Source organism: Accipiter gentilis, chromosome Z (assembly GCF_929443795.1).
Source record: "Accipiter gentilis chromosome Z, bAccGen1.1, whole genome shotgun sequence".
Lineage (NCBI taxonomy): Eukaryota > Metazoa > Chordata > Aves > Accipitriformes > Accipitridae > Astur > Astur gentilis.
This window is the reverse complement of record NC_064919.1, coordinates 36,935,191-36,947,494: the sequence shown is the minus strand read 5'-3', so window position 1 is coordinate 36,947,494 and position 12,304 is coordinate 36,935,191.

Here is a 12,304-nt window from a genome sequence, read left to right as displayed (position 1 = left end):
GTTCATTCTCTGTTCAGTTAGCTTAGCACAACAATTTTTGCAAATTTCCACTGTTAAGTGGCATCCCCTCAAAGAAGAAAAAGAAGTATTCCAGTCACAAGTGTGTGTATAACTAAAGATAATTTAGCCGTGGCGGGGAGCTCCTGCTTTTTCCCATGAGGTGCCTTTGTTGACACAAGCCATTTCTCCTTTTTTCTTCTCTGCCCGTTGTTACAATTTTGCTCTTTTTCAGCTCTTTGGAAAAATCGCAAAGCTGGCTAAAAAGAGTGGTAGCAGCTGGGGGGAAAAAAAAACCCACTCTATAGCACCTGCTGCAACAGAAAATTGTCAACAAAGTAGGATTATAGCCCAAGGTAGTTTTACACTGCAGCTGGCGCTAGAGTGAACTGATCTGTATTCACAGGCAGTACAAGAGACAAATAAAGTTTGGGAGATTTTATTGTTGTACAAACTGAGCCTTCTGCAGGTGTTCAGTGCTGACTTTGAATCTGTCTACATCCAGGAATTAATTCAGTGCTGGGTTTTTAATCACTGAGTTTTCATTTCATTATAAAAATATATATCGTTATTCCCTCCCTGCTCCCCAGTATTAGTTTTGCAGTTAGTGTGTTTGAAGCAAAGCGTTTTTAATTTATTTTTTTTTCCAAAAGAATTATGGGTGGGATATGTTTCATTTCACCTCCCAAATTGAAAGGATGCATTTAAAATCCAAACTATTTGTAAGGAGGCCTTCCGTTCTCCTTAGAAGCCTCAAGCTTTAAGTTTTTGTTGTTGAAACTGTTGCATTTTAGTTTCCCAGCCTATCACATGAAATGAAAGTAGATGGGGCTTACTTAGCAGACTAGGTTTGCTAATACAGTAAAAATTAGGTGGAAACAAGTGTTGTAGTAGTACAAGTAGAGTTTGCTTATTATAATTGCCCAGTGAAAAAACAAAATGTCTTGCCAATTCCATGCTTACTTTCCACCAGTCAGTGTTCTAAGGTTGTTGCTTCCACCTAATTAAAAAGTTAATATTTATGTAGCATTTCCTATATACATTTTTTAAAAAAAGATAATAGTTGAATCTATTAAAATCTCTTTATTAAAAAGACAATCTCCTGTGTGGTTTCAATGGCAAGATTAGCCTCCATATTGAAGCAAGTTAATCTTCAGTAATCATGCCATCAGATTTCCCTGCCATTTACTTACAACTGAGATTTCTTGCTGCTCCTTGTGTGATTGAATTCATCTTGCTCTACTAGGCTGAAAAAGAAAGTAAGAGAAGAATTGGCCTTCAAACTGTGCCTCGGCTGATGTCAGACACTTTACTTGTGAAACTGAATGTCAACATTGTTTTTTGCTCTTAGCAGCTTGGGCCTGATACAGCACGCACATGTGATATACTTCCTCTGTATAGGATAGCCTCTAAGTGCCAGTCTTAAATCAGCCAGAGAGGTCACTGCTCAGAGGCACAAGGCAGCCCTGAAGGACTGGGAACTGACACTCCCATGCCTCCAGTCTGTTGCCCAAGAGAACCAGAAGTGTTTTCTCTACCTCAGAAAACCAAACCAAAACAAAAGAATGTGATGTTTATTTAACCCGTGTGGCTGACAACTTGACTCGAAACATTTTCAGTTTATAAGTATAACTCTGACACACTTTACTGCTCTTAGAGCTGATCACTGAAGTACATCACAAGTACTTCAGCACAGCTTCAAAATACCGCCACAGCTACAATTTAATACCTTTACAGTCAGCATAAATTGCATATAATGGGCATGTGCACATCTTATAGACACAGCAGGCTATGCTACATTTAGACTCGCCTCCCCTGAATGTGGAAGGTATTTCACTGACTGAGACATTTTTAAAGAATAGCCTTCTAACATTTAACAGCAAAGGTTTTCATTGTACACGGATTTAAATAAACAAACTTCTAGAATCTGGAAAAGCTTGTGGGAAATTGGCATAGATTGTGTAATTCCTGGTAAATGGGCCATTCTTGCTGTTGCCAACTTTGTATTGCTAAAACAGATATTTTTTTTTTTAAGGTATATAATCATTTGTATTTATACCATATTTACTTTTAAAGTGGACAAGAATCACAGTGAATACATTCTGGAAATGTGTCAGTACTCTGTGAGTTACGTCAGGGATTCAAATATGACTCTTCTAAAGAAGAAATGGACAAATATTTTAACTTCATATTACCTAATCTGAGTGTTTACCAGAAAATACTGTTTGTTTCCTCTTGGGGAATGTCTGCTAAAGAAGAGTCAAAGTAAATGCTGTGATCTGCACTTTCAAGAAACAGAGCAAAACAACAAAAAATGAATGCAAATGTTTTTCTGTAAAAGCAAGAGTTGCAGATAAAAAAGTTACGGTCCTGCAATATATAACAAGGCTGTCGTTCCTGTCAGCTACATTCAATGTTAAACAAGTGAAACTTCAGTATTTTCACACTGTCAGAGCATGAAACAAGCTTGCATATACATGACACCATACCAGGGACTGATTGAAAGTCCAATTAAGTTTACACTTCAGTGCTGAGAAAACTCCCTTTCAGGAGATTCCCCTTTTTTCTGTGTTATCATTCATGTATCATAAATACTACAGTATGTAATTCTGGCAAGTCAACCAAAACGTTTATTTCTGTGCTTATCTAGTGCTGACTAGAGACCACTTCGGGGGACAAAGCAGCTAGGAAATAGATTATTATTTTATTTTTCCCCTGAGATATTGCCATGGCAGGAGGGGAGAGCACGGGCATGTCTGCAGCTGCTTAGAAAGACAGCAAAATCTGGAGACTCCTCACATGAGCAGATGGGATAGTAGTTTTTTGGCTTCAGGAATGCAAAAATAATGCCAGTTAGATAACTGTAAGTGCTGCATGATCCATGTGTTTCTAATTACTGCTCTGAATAGTAGTAACTCATGTATGACTACGTTACTCTTAATGGGTACCCTCATGCATAACTTGAAGCCGTGCCTAAAAAATACTTTTAAAATGTTAATTCTACACTGTATCTCACCAGGATTCAAACAGAGCTGTCAATATTGTCTGCATGCAAATGAAATAAAAAAAACCAACCTGCTCTTCTTTTAAGTTACTGTTTAAAGTACTACAGAAACTCAATTTTTCATTTCTGCTGAATCTTTCACACTGAAAATTTTCTTAGAAAACTTTATTTCATTTCTGTGGGATCTCTCCCTCCAGCAGAAGCCAAAATAGGATGAATAAACATATTTGGGATGCAGCCACGCTGAAGACACATGCCTATGACAGGCTGCAAGGTGGATGAGAGCAGGGGGAGGAGAAGCCTGGAGAAGCAGTGTGGGAAAGACAGAAGCAAAAAGAACCGTCGCAAGAACTGCAGTGCTCCTCGGTATTCGTTACTGAAACCACTGCTCTTCAGTTTGCCTTGCTCAAGCAGATCCTAAACCACGCGGGGATGCATGCGCACTTGGGGGTGAGTGGTTGATTTTGGCTGAGATAATGTCCAGGGAATAGTCTACACGCAGTGCTGAGGTACCCACAGGGGGAGATGTAGTGATACGACAATTTGTCGTAGTTACAGTCACTTCCCACAGTGATTGCAAAACCCCAAAGGACAGAGAAAGAAACTGCAGATGGTAAAGGAGAAGCAGGAACGGATAATTATATGGCTCCACAGGAAGATCTGATTAAGCTCACTTCAAAAACCACTGTGCAAAACTAGAAACGTTGCACTTCTGCAGAACCAGCTATCAACCAGATTACAAATACAGAATCTCCTTGCTAGGAATACAATCATTAGCGCAGATGCCTTAAGCTTATACAGAACTACTAGGTTTTGGGAAAAACTTTTTGCCAAGAAATTACAGAGGTATTACCCTTACTAGTACATGACAGTGCTTTGCTGTAGCTGGTGAAAGAACTCCTCTGATTCACTTTGTAAGGGTATGGTTAGAGAATACATCAATTGGTGCCAACTTCTGTGACCTTGTCATTGGTTTTATAAAGTGAGGTGGTTTTTTTCAAAGACTAATTAAATTAATTCCTCTGATTAATCACAACTCAAAGTTTTAGTTAAGAGATTCTTGTCTCCTTAGATGTAGAGAAAAAAAAAATTGATGAAAGTGTGAGTCAGTGCAAAATTAAACATCTTAAAGAAAATTAAACACTTGCTCTAAATCTAAACTAGTATCTGACAGGTAATACTAGGTGCAGTGAGTTTCCCGGTTTCTCTGCATTAAGGTGAATGCTTATGTAGTTGATGTGCTCCATATCTGTAAGCAAATTTAGCACAGAACTTCAGAACACTGGATTTTAACAGCCTATTTGTCTCTCACATACACTGCTCTGTTGCCAGTCAGAGCTCTTTTCCTCAAGAGAATAAACACCTGGAAAAGCCATGGGAGAAACATCTATGTCTGACACCGTGAATCACCTGCTCACCAGACTGGCTCCTCCTTATCGCCTAAGCATAAGATCAACAGTGCTAGCTCACAGGAAAAAAAAAAAACAAACCACAAGAAAACCCAAACACCACAACCCATGTACAGTGGTGATGGGATTAATAAGGAAGAGTGACTCAGACTGATGCACAGTATTAGGATTTCTTTGCTCCCACCAGAAACTTAGCTCCAGACTCCCTAACAATAAAGGAGTAATAATAGAGTGCTTTTTGAGACATTCAGTGAAAATACAGAAATCTTGGAACATGGACAGTCTGTCTGCTCCTACAGTAGGTGCTGTGGATGACAGTGCAGATATAATAAGCATGCAGCAGATTTCAGGTGCAGACATGCCCTTATATTTAGTTTTATACCAGTAGCCTCTTTTATGTGGCTGGGAAGATGAGGAGTGTCAGTATCTGTTCTAAGGGTGTTACAGGTATTAGAAATACCAGTTTTCACACTATACATTTGAGGACAGAGAGGCATATGAAAGCCTTAAGAATTTTTAAAATAAATTAGCAAGGTAGTAATTACGATTTTAAAGTTTGGCGCCTAGGTTGTAGAGTTATTCTTTAAAAGTCTTATTCATTAGGAAGTCTTATAAAAACTGTACTATGTTTCAGAGTTAGGCACTGTGATTACCTTAACAGGTCAAGGGATTTCTAATATAGAGTATTGGCATAGAGAAGATATAGTGAACTGAACTGAAGACAATTTCAATGCAGTTGGCTAGTCTTCCTCCTAATCATTTTGCATTTTTTCTATAAGGATGTGAAGCCGTCCTTCCTGGGCTCAACTTCACTCCCAGTTTTCCCTACCTCCTCCCCCGCAGCAGCACAGGAGGACAGGGAATGGGGGTTGGGGTCAGCTCATCACACATTGTCTCTGCTGCTTCTCCCTCCTCTGGGGGAGGACTCCTCACTCTTCCTCTGCTCCAGCACAGGGTCACTCCCAAAGGAGACAGCCCTTCATGAACTTCTCCAATGTGAGTCCTTCCCACAGGCTGCAGCCCTTCATGAACTGCTCCAGCGTGGGTCCCCTGCGGGGTCACAAGTCCTGCCAGCAAACCTGCTCTAGCGTGGGCTCCTCTCTCCATGGGTCTGCCGGTCCTGCCAGGCCCCTGCTCCAGTGTGGGCTTCCCACGGGATCACAGCCTCCTTCGGGCATCCACCTGCTCTGGTGTGGGGTCCTCCCTGGGCTGCAGGGGGACAGCCTGCCTCACCATGGTCTTCACCACGGGCTGCAGGGGAATCTCTGCTCCAGTGCACGGAGCACCTCCTCCCCCTCCTTCTTCACTGACCTCACTGTCTGCAGGTTTATTTCTCTCCGGCTGCAGTTTCTGTGCCACAGCAACTTCTTTTTCCCTTCTTAAATATGTTATCCCAGAGGTGCTACCACCATCGCTGATGGGCTCAGCCTTGGCCAGCAGCAGGTCTGTCTTGGAGCCAGCTGGCATTGGCTCCATCAGACATAGGAGAAGCTTCAAGCAGCTTATCATATATGCTATCCATATTGGCCCCTCCACTAGCGACACCTTGCCACACAAACCCAATACAAAGGAAAAAAATCCAACACAAAAACTTGATATTCACTGAAAATAAAATCAGATAGTAAGTTCTTTCTTCCCCAGAACACGTTTTTTCTTCAGTTGAAGCCAGTATATTCAACAGCAGCAGAATCTGGCCGACCAACAGGATAACAAAGAGGTTGCATTGTTACATCACAATCTTATCCCAGAAATGTTTTTGGATTTGCTTTATTAGTGTTTGTGTAATTAGTGTATTGATACAATCTCAATTTAATTACTATTATAATCTGCAATAGTATTATAATTAAAATATGGAAAAAAAAATCAGTGTTCATTTCACATACAAGGCCAGAAAAATGTAAGTCTGAGAATTAGTTCGTTTGACTGACTATTAAAACTTGGTATCAGGCAAAAGTCTAAAAGAATATTGCAAATCATAGGACAACAAATCGTGATGTTAAAACTGTCTTACACTCAGATAATCACATATTTATGATAGAAAACACAGTTTTCAGTATTTCATCCGAAGTCCTATTTTTTTAGCATACATAGAAGTGCAGAGAAGTACTGTGTATTTCTGATCTGATATTGAGGGAGATAAATATAGCATTTCGAGATATATGCATAAACATATATCCAACAACAGCAATAGTATTCCTCTGCCAGTTATGATTTCTTGCACTGTCATAATTGCAGCTAGCAGAATCCAAAATAAACATAATTTCTTAGCTGTGTGATATTGTCTCTCTAATGGAAATTCAATGTGTTTTTTATATTTCTGAAAGTTCAGAAAAAGGGAGGCTTGCTTTAGACTCCTGAAGTTGATAGCGATTACTGCTTCCATTTTTATCTTTGCTTTAGCTATTATCTGTCAAATTGTTCCCAGTCTTGCTTGGCAGAGGAAAAAATTGCAGTCTTCAAAGCTGTTGTAACAGTGTCTTTTCACAGCCCAGCTATTTGTAGCCCTCAGTTATGAAGCAGAAAGGATTACGGCTGCCAAGAAAACTATATGACCAGTTAAGTAGCCATTTAAAAAAAAACCTTTTGAGACCAAAATAAAAGATTCACTAAAACTTCAGAAGGAAGTTGCAGCATGTTTTCTGGCTACTAAGTTTCTAGTTCTGGGACTCTATGAATGCCACACTGTAACTGCAAGTGAGTATAGAAGAATTTCAGCTCTGCAAGTTTAAGAGGTTTTTATTTTTTTTACTACGGCTGTATTTAATTTTGGCATGCCACGGCTTAATTCCTGAAAGCAACGCAGATACAAATATTCCTAAATTTTACTATTTTATTATTCATTATTCTTTAAGTCAAATGTTGAATCTACTAAGCAGGCTCTGCCAGTACTTGAAGTATTGTTTAATTTCACCTGGCTCATAGTGGTAATTAATAGGCAGAGCTATATTCTAATAAAAACCTCAAACTGCATGCAGATTCTAACCCTCTGGATCAGGGCTGGTGGAAGAGTGATGCATAAGACTGCGTATCTTGCATCACTCAGCTAAGCTGCCTGTAGAGGTCTGAACGGTGAAGACTGCACACGTCCGTGAGCAGAGGACTTGGAGCGCAGGAGCGCTGTTGCTGACACAACAAAGCCGAACTAGGCACTCCAGAAAACCCTTTAATTCACAGAGTTGTGGGTTCTAAATAGTGTAGAGGTGGTGTGCCTCACCAGGGTATGAAGCTGTTCGCAATGAATTTCATTACATGTACTGAAGCAGCGGTAAGAGGCAATCTTCCCAGAAGCACAGGAGCAGGGCCCACGTAGGCCTTCTCACTCTGAAATCATTACTGTGAGCCAGTGGATTGCTGGTAGAGATTTTAGCAGTCACTGAACCCCTGTGTACATCTATCACCACATGCGTACAAAGAGTTGTACATCAAAAAATGTGTTGTAATAAATAGCTATTATTATATATGACAATATATCAATTTTTGTTAGCTGAGAAAGTTAGTATTGGGGTGTACGTAGGTAATACACCTTTATGGTCAAGAATTCACTATGAACTAACAATTACTTCTTGCATTGAAAGGGCATAGAAGTAGAACTTCAACTAGGTGCAGCAATTACTAGCAGGTTCCTACCTTTGAAATTACCAGTAATATCATTAAAAACAGTCTTTTTTGTGTGCCAGCAGAAAGTAAGAGGGCATAAAGAGTCTCTTACCAGCAACATCTTCCTGATGAACCTTCCTAGAACCACATGCACTTCTTTGTTTGCATTGGTATGTACAGGACAGATTATTCAGAAAGAAGGACCTATATACTAGGACACAGAGCTTTATTGTACAGATGCTCTGTACTTCAGTAAGAGTGATCTGACCCTATAATTTTTTTAATAACTGCTTTTCACAGAATAACGATGCTCATAAAATAACCCTTCTTGAAGTTTTCCCTTTACTGACATTCACACTAAATGATGCAATAGTGCCTAAAGTTAACTACAGAAAATTAAGAATCGTTTATTTCCATTTCGCTTCAGCGACTGAAATCATGTTTTGTTCTTGCCTCTAGTATCCAGCAAGCAAGTTCTCTGAAAAATCAGCTCACTACACCAGCATGAACAAGCATTAAGATGAAATAAACCAAGAATCAACAGTACAAATCTGATCCTCCTACGCACACGTGTGTCCTTCTCCCAGGGCCTGATCCTGCTGTAAGGCAGAGCTCCCACCTTGGGTCCAGGCAATTGGCTTGACTCGTAGCCATGCTGGCTGAAGCAGAAGGTCAGATCCAAAGCCACAGGGATTAAACAGTAAAGTTTGTGCAGCCATACCTAGTTGGGCAGGAGCTGTTAGCAAGAAAGAAGAGTGAATGAGCTTGGTCGGCAGTCAATCTCGTACGTTTCTGAATCAACTGGACACTCTCCCATGCCAACTCAGGGATCACAATACCTGCGGTGGGCATGGGAGGGAAAGGCATCTTCATGCAGATCTGCTTCCAGGCGTGGTCAATACAGTCTCCTCTGTGGACAACTCCCAGTACTTGGAGAGAGCTAGGAAGAGCTGTTAGCTCTTCATGTTCCTGCTCTGGGTGGGATTTCCAAGGTAACAGGCTCTCTGGAACCTCCACTTTGTTCCCAGGAGAAGCAGCCATCCACCACTCCCCTCAGCTGCTAAACTAAGGATAGGATTGTTCAGTAATGGGGAATCAATTTTTTTTTTTACCAGCAACTGCTTTCGAGGAGTCCTATATGTATGCTTGTAGATTCATGCCCTGTATTTTGTTTTCTGTCAAGTAAGACTGAATTTATGACTATCATGATTGGTGTGTGCATCTCATTGGGAATTTGGACCTTAGCAGTCCCAAAAGTGTAGGCACCATTTGCACTAATTTCTGCAAATCAGTTTCATTTTTGCACTGAGTACACAGAGGGTACATGTGGTTCTTAGTGGCATGTAAAAGCCCTACATGTACCACAACAGTGTTTCCTACTTAACTGGTACCTGATCAGAAAGTAACCCCTGAAACACACAAAGTATGTTTGGAGAGGAGACATTGCTTTATTCTGTGCGGGGTGCAAGGTGGAAGATTTCCACAAATCGAGCACACCTACTGAGGTTTTCAGTCCATACTTATACACTGCAGTTAAAACACCACACCTGTCTAATACATAAGTTCAGCCTAACTATTGCATATTCATTATGTTGAACAAGCATGACATGTTGTTCTCTTGAGCAATCATCCCAGAGTCTTCTACACCTGCGCGGGGGGGGGTGGGGGTGGTGGGGTGGGGGGGGGTGGTGTCTCTGGTGGTCTTTGGTGGTCGTTTGGGGAAGAATACCCCTACTCCTTTTGTCCTTTTGTGGTCATGCCTCATCTGAGGACACCAGGATCTCAGTGCCGAAGGAGGATGTATGTCCTTAATTAGCAAGTCTGTGACTCTGAAATGCCCATTATCTCGTGCCTTGACTATTATCCAAACACTCCTTAAGCATGCTCTATTGCAAGCAGAATCTTAAACTAAATAAACGCTACCTTAAGTACACATAATCTAAACAGTCCTTGAATAGCAAGCTTATCACACTTCTCATGTTTTAGGGTTTTTTTTCTTTAAGGTATCACGGCCTTCTTACTTGTTAATCAGTTTTTTTTAAGGCTTGAGGCAACATCACCACTAAAAATTACACTTAGAATTACATTACCTTTAGAAATTTCTCTAAGCACGACAAGGAGATAATCAGCGTTTTTCAGTCACACCTTCCTAAGTTTCAGGTACTCTGTTAATTTTCTTCTGGGCAATATTTTTACTTGGATCATCGTAAAATTGTTTTGCACTCACCATTGGCTGCCTTGCACATGAAGAATTTTTGGAATCCTAAAGCTTATTTCCTCATGGTTTAAGAGATTTGGGTATTAATTCCAAATGGCATCTCACAAAGGGCCAAATTCCATAAATGACTGCTCATCCACTCCAACTTTAATGGGATCTGCTCTATTCAGCAGAGGACAGGACTTTATAAAAGGCTCTTAATTGGTTCTGCACCGATTTGCAAAAGAAAATACTGTATATTTCTCTTGAAGCATTATTGAAATGGCAAACAATCTTAAAAGCTGCAAAGAGGACAAGAGTACTGAAAAAGAACTTGAGTTAATAGTCTTACTGATAAAATAACATTTTAGAATTAGTAGACAGAAATCTTACCTCATGAATAAAAGGTGCTATGCTTTGTAGTAGCCTGTGAGTGGGAAAAACAGTTTTTGACAACAAACCCTTTTTAAAAGATAACGTACTTCCTATAGATTCTTATAAAGAAAGTAGTGTAATACAAACAAGGTAGTTGCTGAGATATTGATATGCTGGCTGCAAAACAGAACTCTTATGCCTTTCTAGAACTATATTTGTAAACTCTAAGAATCAGTTCATCTTCCAACCTTCTTGAAGGCTCAAAAGTTAAAAAAATTCAAAGACATCTGAATAATTCTTTCATGTCTTGTGCCAAAAATTGCTTCAACATCTTGCAGAGATGACTTAGTTCTGAAAATATGCATACAACTAGACAATAGTGAACTTGTAAGATATCTTCTCCAATTTCTGGACTAGAGACCTAAAGCCACAAGATCTGCTGCTTTCCCCCCTGCCTTTCTTCTCAGGATGTAACTTATTTTTCTTGCCTGTGATTTCCACTAAATATGCCACTGCAAAACACCACCTCCTCCTCTGTATACCAGTATCTAAGAATATTACGCTAGAGAAATATGGTGTACAGTAACAACCAAGAGGGAATAAGGAAGTATTTTTTCTTTTTATTCAGCGTGCGGGATAAAATTCATGCTTCACTTTGAATCAACTGACACGCATCAGAAAGGGACTACCTTAAACACAGATACCTTAAAAATCTAATGAACTGTTACCCCCCCGCCCCTCCTTTGTTCTTACATCTTTGAACTTGAAAGCACCATCTGCATTCTTTAGGACAGAAAACTCATTATTCCTTCCCCCTCCCCTGGTAATTCTTGCATAATTACCTGAGTAAGCTTTAAAGGTTAAAAAATACAGCTCTACAGCCAAACACCATAAAACTGCTTTCAAAGAACTGGCTTGGAATCACGAAGCAATATTAATGTTTTACCTTTTTTATTATTATTCTTATTTTTAAAAGTAAATAGGATTACTGTTGGTCTCTGATAAGTACATACAACCGGCAGAACCTTAACCACACAACCAGCTCCTTTCAGGAAAAAGCTGTTTCCGTGCCTGTCCTTTGCTAGGAAATGCTTGGGGCAGGAGTGAGACTTAGAGGACAGGAATGATGACACACTTTGTCAGCATTTTTTAAAATTACGTTTGGCTATATTTTATTTTTTTTTTTTTTTCCTGTCGATGCTGAGCCAAGGCTGAGTGCCCCTATTCAGATTTCAGTGAGCCCCCAGCGGCACTTTATAACAGGACTTCCTGAGTTTGGCTCCAGGTCCTGCTGCTAACACCTCCTTAACAGATTCTAGACAACAAAGTGCTGTTTCCTCAATTACTCTTCCTCTGGGGAAGCTTGGCCTCCCAGCACGCATCAGATCCAGATTTCCTCCTAGCTGCCTCACATTCTTGATTCAGAGACTTTATCTGGCATCTGGAGAGGATTTCCTTCCTGGATGCAGTTGCTCACTTTGGTCTAATTCCCACATATTCAACCTGAAACTCCCGAGTCACAGAACCTAACTCTTTCCTATATATCTTTTCAGTTTAACAAAATACAATCAATTTCTCCCAGGTCTCCTGAATGACCTCTGGCAGCTTTTAAATACTCTTAGCCCTGTGACCCTTAACATTTTTCCTTTTCTCCAGCAAGGGGGAGTCAGCTCTCTTCCAGGTGAGGCTGAGCTCCACATCCTTGAAGGTCTAATTCTCTCTCCA